We start from the raw sequence: 15,731 nt of genomic DNA, 5'->3' as shown, positions 1-15,731 counted from the left end.
TAAAGGAAGGTACATACTAGAAAACTTAATCACATGTTGGGAGTCCTTGCACTGGGCAAAAGAATCAGGATAGAGTGGAGCCATGTTGCTCATAGATTTTGAGAAGGCATATGATAGGATAGAATGAGACTATATCATTCAGATGCTCCACTCTTTAGGCTTCCCCCCTGGATTTTGTAATATGGTCAGAACCTTACTTTGTGATGCCAATGCCCGTTGTTGAAGTCAATGGACTAAGATCCACCAATTTTGAACTTGCCAAGTCTATCAGATAGGGATGTCCTTTAGCTCCTGCCTTATTTGTGCTAGTTGTTGATGCAATGTTCTATCTACTTAAGGACTCCTCTGTTACCCCCACTATTAGGGGTATTACACTACCTAACAAAGATGAAATTTGTAATATCCAGTTTGCTGATGACACTGCACTATTAATTAAGTTGGAGGAAGATAACCTTGCAACCCTGATGAAAAATATTGATATTTTTTGTTTGGCATATGGTAGCAAAATAGCTCTTCACAAATCCAATCTTCTTGGATGGGATGACAACCCTCCGGGATGGCTTATGAAGTTCTCTCTTAATTGGTTGGGCCCAACATAGATTGTCAAATATTTAGGTATTCCTTTCTCTGTCCCCAAACCTAAAAGAAATGTGGGAATGGGTAAGGAACAAGATAGATAAGAAACTCTCAAAGTGGAATAATAATTTTCTCTCCTTAGCCGAAAGATTCCAGGTCTGTCAAAAAATTTTAGCCTCATATAATATCTATTTTTCATCAACCTGGATATTTAAGAACTATCAATTTAATCATGTCCAAAAGAAGATTAGGGAATTCCTCTGGTCAGATGGCAAGGGAACTAAGAAATAACATTCAGTTAAATGGGAATGGTGCACTATGAATAAACTACTTGGAGGGATGGGGTTGAAAGACCTAAAACTACAAGGTATTGCTCTTGCTTCCAAATGGATCCTTAAAGCGATGGAAGGCAATGAACCATGGAAAGTGCTTATAAGAAATAATATCAAATGCTTTGTTCCTAAGAAAGCCAGGAAATGGAAGGACCTCCCACTATTGGATAGTCTTATGGGGCAGTTTGAGGTAGCTCCGGCTGGGTCTGATATCGTCAAGTCACTATGGAAGGCTTGGGAACAAGTGAGACACTTGGTGAATATCAAAAGTGATGGCATTGAATAGGGGAATATTGCTGAAAACATATCAATATGGTGGAACTTGATCCATAATGGAAAACCATTGGCTGCGCTTCAAGGTTGCTCTGCATTGAAATGGCATAATTGGGGTATTAAAAACTTTGAACAACTGTTTACTAACAACCAACTCAGGTCATGGGAGGAGCTGCAATCCACCTTCTCTATCTCAGATTCCTAGATCAGGACATACAATGTCCTTAGATTGGCACTAACCTCTGCTCTCCCCCCCCCCCCCCCCACGACTGCGCTTTGATGGACTGATGACACACCTCTCCCTTCACTAAAAGCTAAATGTATTTACTCCACACTCACCGAATTAGATACCATCCTTCTGCACCTTAATGCATTCTAGGACCTAGACTGGGAACCAAAGACCTGGAAAGACTGTCCAAATAGGTTTTTGATGGCCCATAATGAACCTAAAAATCAATTCTTTGGGTGGCGACTACTATTGAATAAACTCCCCATAAAAAATAAGGAAGGTGCCTTAATAAACTGTAGCATTTGCAGAGTACCTGAGTATGTGAAACACATATTCTTTGAATGCCATTTTGCTAAGGAAATATGGAGAATTTTTGGTTTTAACTTAGAGTCTGGTTCTCTTGAGTTCATAGATTTTGTTCTAGGCTATGTCAAGGGTTATAAGAGGATTGCTAATATCTTTTGGTCTTGTTTTTATTTGGAAGTTATGTGGCTCATATGGAAGTATCACAATGATGACATCTTTAATAGCAATACCAGGCACCTCACCAAGTCTCTTAGGAGACTCATTGCTCATTCTATTTCTGTGTAGGTCACTGTTGTGCTTAAACTTGACTCAGACAAGTTTGATAAATGCATCAAGGACAGGGCCACTACTATGTACATCCGTGAACTATCACATGGGTTCACTTGGGAAAGAGATGAACCAGGCAAAGCAGCTTCTGAACAAGCTCTGGTAGCCTTCATGAGGCAATTGGATCATAGACAAATGCATATGGAGATCATCCAGGAGGAGGTCGATCTAATCACTGAGCGCACTTCCCATCCTCATAAGAAAGAACTGCTAGATGGTCGAGTAGAAGTATGGCAGGAAGGAGCTATGGGCTGGGTGGCATGGCTCCCACCTATGGGCAACAACGACTCACCAGATGTTGAAATCCTACTTCCTTAACAACTGATTAATATGCTATGATGTCATTTTGTTTATAAATATGTAATATGTTATGATGTCATTTTGTTTATAAATATGTACATCAGTTGTAATCCCCTTTTACTTGGAGGTGCACGTTAATTGTGTATTTTGTATATGCACCTTCTATTGGTGCCCCGACTACTGCTAAACTCGATCTTTTTGCTGAAGCTATGTAATGCTTTCTTGATATCTAATCCAAAAAAATAATAATACTTATTTAATTACATTAAAATAATTTATTTATTTTTTATTACAAACACTTAATTAAATAAAATTATGAAATATTTCTATTCTTTATAAAATTATGAAATATTTTGTATTCTTTATGAAATTAATTACATTTATTTAAATAAATTTAATAAAGCTTTAGTTATTTATTTAAATTAAACTTGATTAATAATCAATAATAATACCTTTTTTTTTTTTTTGATAGGTAATGGGCCGAAGCCGATAAGGTGTACATACCTTACCCCCTTTGTGGGATTTGAACTCATGATCTCTATCTCAAGAGCACAAGTTCTCCACCACTAGGCCAACTCAGGTTGTACATAATCAATAATAATACTTATTTAATTACATTTAAATTATTTATTTATTTTTTATTACAAACACTTAATTAAATAAAATTATGAAATATTTCTATTCTTTATAAAATTATGAAATATTTTGTATAATTTATGAAATTATGAAATACTAACCCTAACTCAATTAACAAGATATTAATTTTATTTTTTATTTTTTTAATTATTTAACTGTTGAAGTTTATTATTTTCAAATTTTTTTATTCAAACACATTATAAATCATATTATTAAAGAATATTATAAAAGTATTCAATTATATTATATTACTTTAAAAAAATTAAATTAAATTGTCTCATTTAACTCAATTTTGAATTTAGATTAAAGTTAACTAATTTGGCTGAATTTGATTAATCTAATTAAAGTTTATTAAATTAACTAAACTTAGTTACATTATACTTAATTGTTTAAAATACATGAAAACTAATTAAAAAAATTAAATTATACCTTATTAAACAAATGAAAGTAAAGTTTATTTCAAAATATCAATTCAAAATTAATTAAATAAATAAAACTAAAAAATAACTTATTAAACAAATTAAATTAATTTAATTTTTAAAAAATTAATTACATTTATTTAAATAAATTTAATAAAGCAAAGTTATTTATTTAAATTAAACTTGATTAATAATCAATAATAATACTTATTTAATTACATTAAAATAATTTATTTATTTTTTATTACAAACACTTAATTAAATAAAATTATGAAATATTTATATTCTTTATAAAATTATGAAATATTTTGTATTCTTTATGAAATTATGAAATACTAACCCTAACTCAATTAACAAGATATTAATTTTATTTTTTATTTTTTTAATTATTTAACTATTGAATTTTGTTATTTTCAAAGTGTTTTATTCAAACACGTTATAAATCATATTATTAAAGAATATTATAAAAGTATTCAATTATATTATATTACTTTAAAGAAATAAAATAAAATTGTTTCATTTAACTCAATTTTGAATTTAGATTGAAGTTAACTAATTTGGTTGGATTTGATTAATCTAATTAAAGTTTATTAAATTAACTAAACTTAGTTAAATTATACTTAATTGTTTAAAATACATGAAAACTAATTAAAAAAATTAAATTATATTTTATTAAACAAATGGAAGTAAAGTTTATTTCAAAATACCAATTCAAAATTAATTAAATAAATAGAACTAAAAAATAACTTATTAAACAAATTTAATTTAATTTAATTTTTTTAAAATTAATTACATTTATTTAAATAAATTTAATAAAGCTTTAGTTATTTATTTAAATTAAACTTGATTAATAATCAATAATAATATTTGGTCTAGAGGATGTTCAGAACCCCCCACCTCAAATGGGCTTGCTTGCTGCACCACAAATACCTTAATGGAGGGAATCCTATCCAAATCTTCAGAGAAACCAACCCTCTCAGAGGGTCCTGCGTATGGAATTTTATGTTAGACTGTAGGAGGATTATCTCTAACAGACTTACTTGGAACCTGGGGTCTAGGGATAAAGCTCTTTTCTGGTCGGATTCTTGGGGTGGATAGAAGGCTATTGATAAAATCCATGACTTTGGTTCTACTCGTATCCTTCTTGAATCACATAGAGGACCCCTGTTAAACAACTATATCCCCTTCAGCAGATGGGGTCGGTTGGCAGTGGATCGAGAAGGAAGATGAGGATATTTAGGTAAGGGATAAACAAAAACTTATGGAAATTCTTAAATCAAGGAACATTGCCTTAGGTCATAATGAGGACAAGCTCGTCTGGGATGGCTCCCTTAAAGGAGAATACAACTCCAAGGATGGGTACTCTCTCATCTCCAAATCGTTTATAAGACCTATGACTAAGCTTCCCTTGAAACTTTGCTGGGATAAATAATATCTGCCTAAGGCATGTATCTTCTCCTGGCTTGTGGTTCAGAATAAGCTCTTAACTGCAGACAAATTTAGAAGAATGGGGTATGAGGGCCCTAGCAGATGTCCTCTTTGCGAGGCAGATGAGGAAGACACTAATCATATCCTCCTTAACTTCCCCTTTGCTCACAAATGTTGGATTTGGTTCACCAACAAACTTGAATGGTCTGCAGCCTTCCCCCACACCATCTTTGGAATGCTCAAGGCATGGCCCCTCCTCAGGCATGGCTATCTCTTTGAAGGTTTATGGACAGCTCTTCCCTCTTCCATAATGTGAAAACTATGGAAGGAGAGAAATAGACGTCTCTTTAAGAATGAAAAGCTAGAGGCGCCAGAATCATTAACAGTATAGAGTCAGCTATCACTGAGCTCATGAACAACCGACTGTCATCAGGCACATTGAAGAATGCCTCTATCACTTATTGGGATGAAAAAAAGAAAAAACGTTGGGAAGGCTTATCCTTTCCTCCCTATGTAGGTGCTGGTCCTATTGCAAGTCTTCGATCAAGGGATGCATGTAGATGGTAGCCCCCAGGAAGGTTGGATGAAGCTAAAATTTGATGGGGCATCCCGTGGCAACCCAAGGCAAGCAGGGATAGGATATGTTGTTCATAATTGGGAAGGAAAAGAACTAGCAACCCTTGCCTCTCCGGTTGGCATCAACACCAACAATTGGGCAGAACTTATGGCCCTGGTTGAGGGCCTGCATTTATGCAGGAAACTAGGAGTTAAGAACTTGGAAATTGAAGGAGATTCGGCTATAATTGTCAATGCTCTAAGGAAAGGTAGTATGCCTAATTGGAGACTAAATACTTTGTTGTCAAAAGCTCTTGACCTATGCAGAGATTTTGATAGATTCACAATCAATCATATTTATAGGGAGGGAAATAAAAGAGCGAATGAGTTGGCCAATTTGGGAGCCGATGGCATCAATCTCTTGTCTATGCCACCTTAAGGCATCAATCTTTTGTTTTCATGTCCTAAGTTGTCATTAGCATGTTCCTCCTTTCATCCCCTTATGTTTCTCTTGCCTAGACTCTATTTTAACCCCCTTATTTATTCCTCTTACTACCCCCTATATTTTTGTATAGATACCCAGACAAACATTCAGTTTAAATATTGGCTTCTCAACATAAACCATTAACTAACACTTTTGTTTCGAATATCACTTCGATCGCGTATTTCCTTCATTCATCAATATACTATTTTCGGTCGCTGGGGCTGTCTCCTCACCACTTCCTATCTGATATCCATCGGGTTTTATGTTGATGAAACCTTGGGCTTAGGTGACCTCCTTTATTTTTCCATCGATATCAATGCCCCGTCGATGAATGGATCTATTGTCTCACTGAATACTTCTTCCACCAATATGATGAATACTAAGAGGGGGGGTGAATTAGTATGCCAAAAACTACTGCACTAAAACACTTACACAGTCTAAAGATAAACTAGTAAAGCAGTCTGACAGTCAAACCAGTTACCACACATGCAAACCAAAATGCGAATAAAGCATTCACCCACAAAAGCAATACAACCATAACACAAGATATTTGACGTGGAAACCCAACTGGGAAAAACCACGGTGAGATGGAACTCACAAGTCACTATCTGCAGAATAGAAACCAGACCGGTTAAGGTCAGACCGGTTAAGGTCTTACAATGTTCTTCACCAAAACAGATCCTGTTAGGAATCTCAATCTCTGTTAGGAGATAAGTCCGATTAAAGACTACCTTGTTAGAGGATTTTCAATCCACATGTGTGAACCACCTTGTTAGAGGATTTTACAAAGGCTTTGAGGCCTACCCGGTTAAGGGCTACAGACTTGTCAAAGATGTGAGTAATCAACAACTGTTTGATCTATCTAATAGCACAAACTGCTTGGTTAGATCCAGTATTGCTCACAGCTAATGCATTCCAACATTACTTCAGTCTTCTCTCTCTCTCACAGTTACAACTTGATCTTCTCTGATAAGATCATTCTCAACTTCCACCTTAAACCCTAGCTCAACATTAACCCTTTCAGCAACAACTTAAAAACCTAGACATGATGTCCTTTTAAAGGAATCTGATTTCATGTCGGTCCAATAGGATTACATTACAATTTCCTAGGTTCAATGAATCTAGACATACTTAGTAACATGACACAAAAAGAACCATCAATGTGTCGGCACCGTCAAACAATCGGTGGATTGGTAACTCATCACAAAATGTCGGTTGGTTACTCATCACAGAGTATTACCGGTTCATACAAAATACCGGTTGCCGGTTTGACAAAAATGAAGACTGGTAAGAATGTGTTGTGCTGCTTTGCTCCCTCGTACCGCTTGGGATCTACGAACCGCTTGGGGTCGACATGCCGCTTCAGACCAGGAAACACATTCTGCAAAATCACTAGTCTAGAGACTAGTATACAACATACCGGTTGGAACAAATACCGGTTGAGCATGAGCTCATACATATAAAGGGGATCTCAATACAAGTGTGTGTCCATCAATGACAATCACAACATAAACAACAAAAATGACAACACAATAAAGTTGTATCGGCGAAACAATGCATATCGGAGACATACCTTTTAGCCTCCTCGAAACCTATTTCCTTATCGATATCTTTTATCGATGAAATTGCCTTTTGTCTAATCAACCTTATTCTTTTGATGTGAACATTTCTTTCGGTGAGTCCCTTTGCATTGATGGTATTATCTCCTCGAATACCTTTTCCTGTTGATGAAAACCATCTCCACCTTCCTTGATATCTTTTATCGATGGAATTACTATCTCCGATAAGTCCTTTCTGAAGTTTATCAGTGTTTCCTTTCTTTCGATACCCTTTTATATCGATGAGACATCGTTGGGCCTCATGTCGAAGAAACCTTGGGCTTCGGTATTTCCTTTATCCTTCCATCAAAACACTTTTTCTATCGACATCACTACACTCCTTCGATGAATGGGTCTATTGTTTCATCGAGGCCATCTTTCTTTTGATGATATGCTTCACTATCATCTTTCATCGATGAGCTCATTAGTAATCTTCCTCGATAAAGTTGCATCGGTTAAACCACACACATCGGTAACATGCTTTTTAGCTTCCTCGAAACTCATATTCTTATCAATATCTTTTATCGATGTAGCCCCCTTCTGTTTGATCGTGATCATTCTTTCGATAAGAACGCTTCTTTAGGAAAGTTTCCTTCATATTGCGTCGATGGTATTATTTCCTCGGTAGCCTTTTCCCATCGATGAAAACCATCTTTGCTTTCTTCGATATCCTCTTTCGTTAGAATCAATGCTTTCGATGAGTCCCTCTTAGGTTCATCGGTGTTCCCTTTCCTTCGCTACCCTCTTTATATCGATGAAACTCTCTTATGTTTCATCGACCTTTTATCTTTCAATGAAAATGCCGTTGTCGGCCAATAACTTTAGTATCTCTTCGACACCCTTCTTTTCTTGAACAATCCTATCGATGAAACCTTCCCTAGTTTCTTCGATTTCATCATTTTGGTAGAACTATCTTCTTCATTGTATTCATTTCATATCCTACGAATACCGAAGTTTCTTCGGTAGCCCTGCTTCATCGATGGAACCTCCTTTGTTTTCATCGATATACCTTCTATCGATGAAAATAACACCTTCGATAAGTCTCTTTTGAAGTTCATCGAGGCCCAAGTCTATTCGATAAATCATCTTATCGGTGAAACATCAATAGGTTTCTTCGATTCCCTTTTTTTTAATGAGACACCATTGGGTCTTATGTCGAAGAAACCTTGGGCTTCGGTAACTTCCTTTATCCTTCCATCGAAACACTTTTTCTATCGACATCACTACACTCCTCCGATGAATGGCTATTGTTTCATCGAGGCCATCTGTCTTTTGTTGATTTTCTTCCACTATCATCTTTCATCGATGAGCTCATTAGTAATCTTCCTTGATAAAGTTGCATTGGTAAAACCACACTCATCGGTAATGTACCTTTTAGCCTCCTCGAAACTCATATTATTATCAATATATTTTTGTTTGATCGTACTTTCGATAAGAACGCTTCTTTCAGTAAGTTTCCTTCATGTTGTGCCGATGGCATTATTTCCTTGGCAGCCTTTTCCCGTCGATGAAAATCGTCTCTGCTTTCTTCGATATCCTCTTTTGGTGGTATCTATGCTTTCAATGAGCCCCTCTTAGGTTCATCGGTGTCCCCTTTCCTCGATATCCTTTTTATATCGATGAAACTCTCTTATGTTTTATCGACCTTTTATCTTTCGATGAAACTATCTCTGTCGGCCAATAACTTTAGTATCTCTTCGACACCCTTCTTCTCTCGAACTGTCCTATCAATGAAACCTTCCCCAGTTTCTTCGATCTCATCTTTTCGAAAGATTTATCTCCTTCGGTGATTTCATTACATGTCCTACCGATACTGCAGTTTCTTCGGTAGCCTTGCTTCATTGACGGAACCTCCTTTGGTTTCTTCGATAACCTTCTATTGATGAAAAATATCACTTGCGATAAGCCCCTTTTGAAGTTCATCGACGCCCAAGTCTATCCGATAAATCATCTTATCGATAAAACACCGATAGGTTTCTTCGATTCAACAGGTGTACCATTTCGGTAAAATAAAAACCCTCATTTTCTGCATGTGTTGGCCTATAGGAACCCCTAAATGCCCTGCCATATACTCATTTGATACTTGCTGCCGAGCTTTCTATAATTGAATGGTTATCTAACAATCCACAGACTGCAGGTAATATGTGGTTCTGCCATAAAACTCATATACCTCTATTACCCTCAGCTGGACTTAGGCAAGACAGAAGTCCCATTTACCCCCTTTTGTTATTGTATCCTAGATATCATCCATTTTCAGGGATAGCATCCAGGTACATAAGCAAAAGGTGGTAAACAGGTGATTCATAACTATGGATGATCACTTCTCAAAATGGAAATTATCTAGAAACTCTGTTTATGAATATGCTATATTGATGACTTTATAATTTCAGATATATGAGGTTAAGAATTTAGAAACATCAGAGAAGGATGTCAAATCACGTCGGAATACTACATGTGACTAACAATCTAGGCAAGTGTTTTGAAAACTAACCATGCAGGAGGTACAGGGCCATCTTGATCAAATGACAAGATGAAAGCTGCTAAAATGACAAAAGACTACATGCAATCAAGGCTCAAACTCTTAAACAAAGCACAAGGAGAACAATGACAATTGAAAAATAGTAATATGGGCCTGGAAGGGAAAGAAAATATCTTCCCACTTGCTCACCCTAGCCCGGGGTGTTATTGTATTATTCTGAATCTATGCTTATTGTAATTAGATGTAGAAACTATCTAAACTACAATCCCGGGCAAGGCCGGAGGTTTTCTCGCCTCCACTCTTTCCTACTAGCGCCCACACGAGTGGAGTGATGTAAAAAATTAATTTTGATTAATAAAATTTTTGGCTACGGCCTCTTACAGATCAAAAAAAAAATCAATAATAATACTTATTTAATTACATTAAATAATTTATTTATTTTTTATTACAAACACTTAATTAAATAAAATTATGAAATATTTCTATTCTTTATAAAATTATGAAATATTTTGTATTCTTTATGAAATTAATTACATTTATTTAAATAAATTTAATAAAGATTTAGTTATTTATTTAAATTAAACTTGATTAATAATCAATAATAATACTTATTTAACTACATTAAAATAATTCATTTACTTTTTATTACAAACACTTAATTAAATAAAATTATGAAATATTTCTATTCTTTATAAAATTATGAAATATTTTGTATAATTTATGAAATTATGAAATACTAACCCTAACTCAATTAACAAGATATTAATTTTTATTTTTATTTTTAATTATTTAACTGCTGAAGTTTATTATTTTCAAATTTTTTTATTCAAACACGTTATAAGTCATATTATTAAAGAATATTATAAAAGTATTCAATTATATTATATTACTTTAAAAAAATGAAATTAAATTGTCTCATTTAACTCAATTTTGAATTTAGATTAAAGTTAACTAATTTGGCTAAATTTGATTAATCTGATTAAAGTTTATTAAATTAACTAAACTTAGTTACATTATACTTAATTGTTTAAAATACATGAAAACTAATTAAAATAAATAAATTATACTTTATTAAACAAATGAAAGTAAAGTTTATTTCAAAATATCAATTCAAAATTAATTAAATAAATAAAACTAAAAAATAACTTATTAAAAAAAATTAATTACATTTATTTAAATAAATTTAATAAAGCTTAAGTTATTTATTTAAATTAAACTTGATTAATAATCAATAATAATACTTATTTAGAGTTAAAGTCTCATGGGAAAAAATTCAAGGATGGCGAAAATGCGAACTATTGCGATAAGCAGAAACATTTTTGCAAAACCCTTGAAACATCCTCGAAGGCAAGGAAGGATTAACGGGACATGGCAGAGCGGATTTAATCTACAGGGGGTCCATAAAAATATTGTGGGCACCTCAAACAAATTTGAAGCCTTGAATGCCTCTCAATCATGCGCCACAAGAGCAAATTTAACTAATCTACAGCTTAATGAGATATGCAAAAGGGTTGTTGGGGTTCCAAAGGGTTCCCTTCTCGGCCAGAGGAACACAGATGATCCTTCCTTAACTTCAGCAAAGTTAGTTTGGAGACAGACTCAGCGGAACCCTAGGGCACCTTTAATAAAACAGGCAAATCCTTTAACACTGTAGAAAGGGGAATTTCATACCATCTCGAAAGGCTCTCGGGATAAATGGTACCCTAACAATGGAAGGTTTTCATATTTACCATTCTCCCATGTGGAGAGTTTATCTCGAGCCCAAAACGATGTTTCTTCAGGGGCTAACAGAATAAAATTAGGGTTAAGAAGACCCTCCGCGACAAGCTCAAAGTCAACCATCCAAACCAGGTGCAAGGAGGGATTCAACCCTAAACAATGCCCTAAAATCATTCAGAAGCCGCCATGCTTCAGCGCGGATAACATAGTGATAATAAGCGGTAAACACACAGATGAATTGTGGGAACATTACAATGAACTTGGGCTCTTTGGCAAATGGTTTGGATTTGGAACGTTGACCTCTGATGTCCTCCATTGGTTGAAGTCTGCCACGGAAAACCAGATAAGTATTACCTGTTTGGAAAATGATTTTCTGTTTATCAAATGCAATTCATGTGAACTTAAAAAAATCATTTACTTAGGAACAATCACATATTCTTTAAAGGTTATTGTTTCAAATTTTTTAATTGGAAACCTAATTTCTCGCCCAAAGATTTTGATAAACTTAGGGTACCAAAATGGATTCGACTCCCTAATATGTCGGTTGAATTAATACACAATCATACCCTAAAAAAATTAGGGGATTTTTTAGGAGGATTTGAGGGTTTGGAGGAAAATTACATGGAATCCTCTGACATTAAAATATTAGCCAGCGTTGAGATAGACAAACTGAAATTCGAACCCATCAAATTCATTACAAACCATTCGATTTACCAGATTCATCCAGAGATCCTTATGGGTGATATCACATCCAAGGATGTTATCTCCCCTATTCAGAATATTGAGAGAAACAGTACTGAGACTAAATTGATTCTGGAATAGATAAGGATATAAACATAAAATTCAACCCAAAAGGTGGTTTTGTGTTCAACAAACAAAACCCCAGGGCTAAGGAACTAGTAAACATTCAAAAAATGGCAGAATATGAAAAAGATAAAGCAAAGATTGAAAACACACCTAAAGAACCAGTGAGTGAACAAGGAAGGAATGATATAGAGAACAAAGAAAGTGATAAGTAAAAAGCTATACCATTAATAGACAATGATTCAAAGGAACATAGCGTAGAAACTGGAAAAGAACATAGCCCCCTAAGATATGAAGCTAACATTGACAACCAGGAGGAAACAATAGAAGACATTGAAAATAAGGAGGATAACAATGAGGAACCAGAAAACCACCCCATACCACATGCAGCAGAGAAGGCAAGATGCTCTAAAAAAAAGAAAAAGAACAAGAACAAAAAAGTAAAAAAATAATAATAAAAAAGGAAAAAAGAAAAAGAAAAAGATCTCCAACAATAACAACAGTGAAAAGGATATGGAAAGAGCAGAAAGGATGGAAAAAGAAAATAAATGTATCCTTGAGTATGTGAGCAATGAAGTTACAAATGACCTCATTGAACTATTCATTGATGAAATAGCAGATGAGGAGGAACTAGCAATACAAAAAACATTGTTAGCAAGAAAATTATGCAAACTTAATGTAACTGAGGAAGAAGTATAGAACCATAAATATGATGTAGTAATGGATAAAATGGACAACCTATGGATAGCTAAAACCATAGAAACTTGCTCACCCCCGGATTATGCTTCTGAACTAAAAAAGAGGGGGAGAAAATCAATTGCTGAATTATTAACCAAAGCAGGAAGCGTTGCTGGCCAGATTAAAATCACAAACCTTTTTGAGGCAGGGAAGGGGAAGGACCTTCCCATGGTGTTATGAAACTCCTTACTTGGAATGTTAGGGGCCTGAATGCCCCTAACAAGCAATGTATCTTTAAACGTTGCGTTGCTAAATTCAATCCAGAGTTATTCCTAATACATGAAACTAAATTAAATAACACCGAGATGACAAACCTCAACAAAAAATTAGGTATCAGAGAATTAGAAGGACAAATTGCTTGTGGAGCCTCAGGTGGATTGGCCATCATATGGGATCCTAGGCTAATATCCTTTAAACTAATAAGCAAAAGCCCAAACTGGATGTGTGGCTGGGCTATAAGCATCAAAAGCAACTTAAAATTTATTATAATTAATGTATATGAACCTATCCAAACACAAGCAAAAGGACAAGTGTGCAATGAAATTGAGAGTTTCCTTTTAAGTGACATAGATCAAACATACATAATAGGTGGGGATTTCAATGCAATCTTAGATCCCAAGGAAAAATGGGGAGGTAATAAAAAAATGACCCAAACAAGTCAAGACTTCAAAGATTGGACACATAAGTGTAACTTGATGGAATTCAAGACTAAAAATGATGCCTTTACTTGGAATAATAGAAGACAAGGTTTCTACAACATTGCAGAAAAACTAGACAGATTCTTCCTTTGTGGGAATCTCACACAGTCTTATGAGTCCTCAGTTCTCCCATTCTCAGGATCAAACCATTTCCCGGTCCATTTGATCATATCAGAGGAACTAAAGCCAACCAAAACCCCCTTTCACTTTGAAAAAATGTGGCTTAGGGATGAAAATCTAATACAACTAATAGAAAAATGGTGGAATGAAACAGAAGTTATAGGCTCCAAAACTTTCAAAGTAGTCACCAAACTAAAAAAGATAAAGCAGTAATTAATAATATGGAACAAAATGCAAGTTGGAAATATCTTTACACAAAAAAGAGAAATTGAGATAGAAATGGAAAGAACTAATGAGGAGGTAATTAGGCTTGGGATGGATAACATACTTTATCAAAAGGAAAAAACCAATCTGGCCCAATATGAAGAAATCCTCGCTAGAGAAGAAATATATTGGAAACAAAAATCCAGGGAACATTGGTTGGATGCTGGGGATAGAAATACAAGCTTCTTCCACAACAGAACAAAACAACGAAGAGCTATAAATAGAATCAACAAAATAAAATTAAACTCAGGAGACTTCAGTGATGACCGTGAGAATATAGCTAGGGAAGCAATAGAGTATTTTGAAAATATCCTTATAATAAAGAAGGTTCTAGGTGGACAAATGAGAGTGAATTCTTAAAATACATTCCCAAATTAATCTCTAAAGAACACAACTTGATGCTTAATAAAAAATTATCTATGGAAGAAGTGGAAACAACTTTATTCCAAATGGGACCGGATAAGGCTCCTGGCCCTGATGGTTTCCCAGCACACTTTTTTCAAAAATGTTGGAGCTTCATGGGGAAGGAAATTATAGCAGCACTTAAGGGGATGAGAAACTCAGGAAAGATTCTAAGAGAACTAAATAACACATTCATAGCTTTAATCCCAAAAAAGGAAATAGTGGACTATTTTGAGGATTTCCGACCAATAGCATTATGCAATACCCTTTATAAATTACTCACAAAAACAATTGCAAATAGACTTCACAAACTTCTCCCCATAATCATTAGTGAGGAACAGACTAGTTTTGTGCCAGGCAGATCTATTTATGATGGCATAATCATTGCTCAAGAAGCAATCCATTCAGTACAAAAAAATAAGGTACCGAGCATGATGATAAAACTAGATATTAAAAAGGCATATGATAAAGTAGACTGGCACTTTCTATGCAAATGTCTTGAATCATTCGGGTTCAATAAACAACGGATAAATCTGGTCTATGAATGCATTGCAACACCTAGAGTATCAATCTTAGTCAACGGAGCCTCAGAAGGTTTTTTTGAAATCTCAAGAGGTCTCAGATAGGGGGATCCCCTCTCCCCCTTTCTTTTTATCATCATGGAAGAATCATTGGGAAGGATGATCAATAGGGAGAGAGAAACACAACAGCTGAAGGGTATTAAAATTACTTCTAACATGGAACCAATTACTCATCAACAATTTGTTGATGACACCATGTTGTTTGGATTAAGCAATACAATAGAAGCAAAAACACTTAGAAAAATCTTAGACAACTATTCTACGATTTCTGGATAGGAAATCAACACTTCGAAATCCAACATTATCTTTTTTAACACAAATAAAGAATTCGAAAGGAAAATCTTAAACATTCTTAAATACAAAACAGGAGAATTACCATGTAAATACCTAGGACTTCCCTTAGACAAAGGGATTAGATCGTCCAAATTGTGGGATCAGGTGGTCTCCAAAATTTTAAAAAGGA

Source organism: Cryptomeria japonica, chromosome 2 (genome assembly GCF_030272615.1).
Source record: "Cryptomeria japonica chromosome 2, Sugi_1.0, whole genome shotgun sequence".
Taxonomy (NCBI): domain Eukaryota; kingdom Viridiplantae; phylum Streptophyta; class Pinopsida; order Cupressales; family Cupressaceae; genus Cryptomeria; species Cryptomeria japonica.
This window is presented reverse-complemented; position numbering follows the sequence as displayed.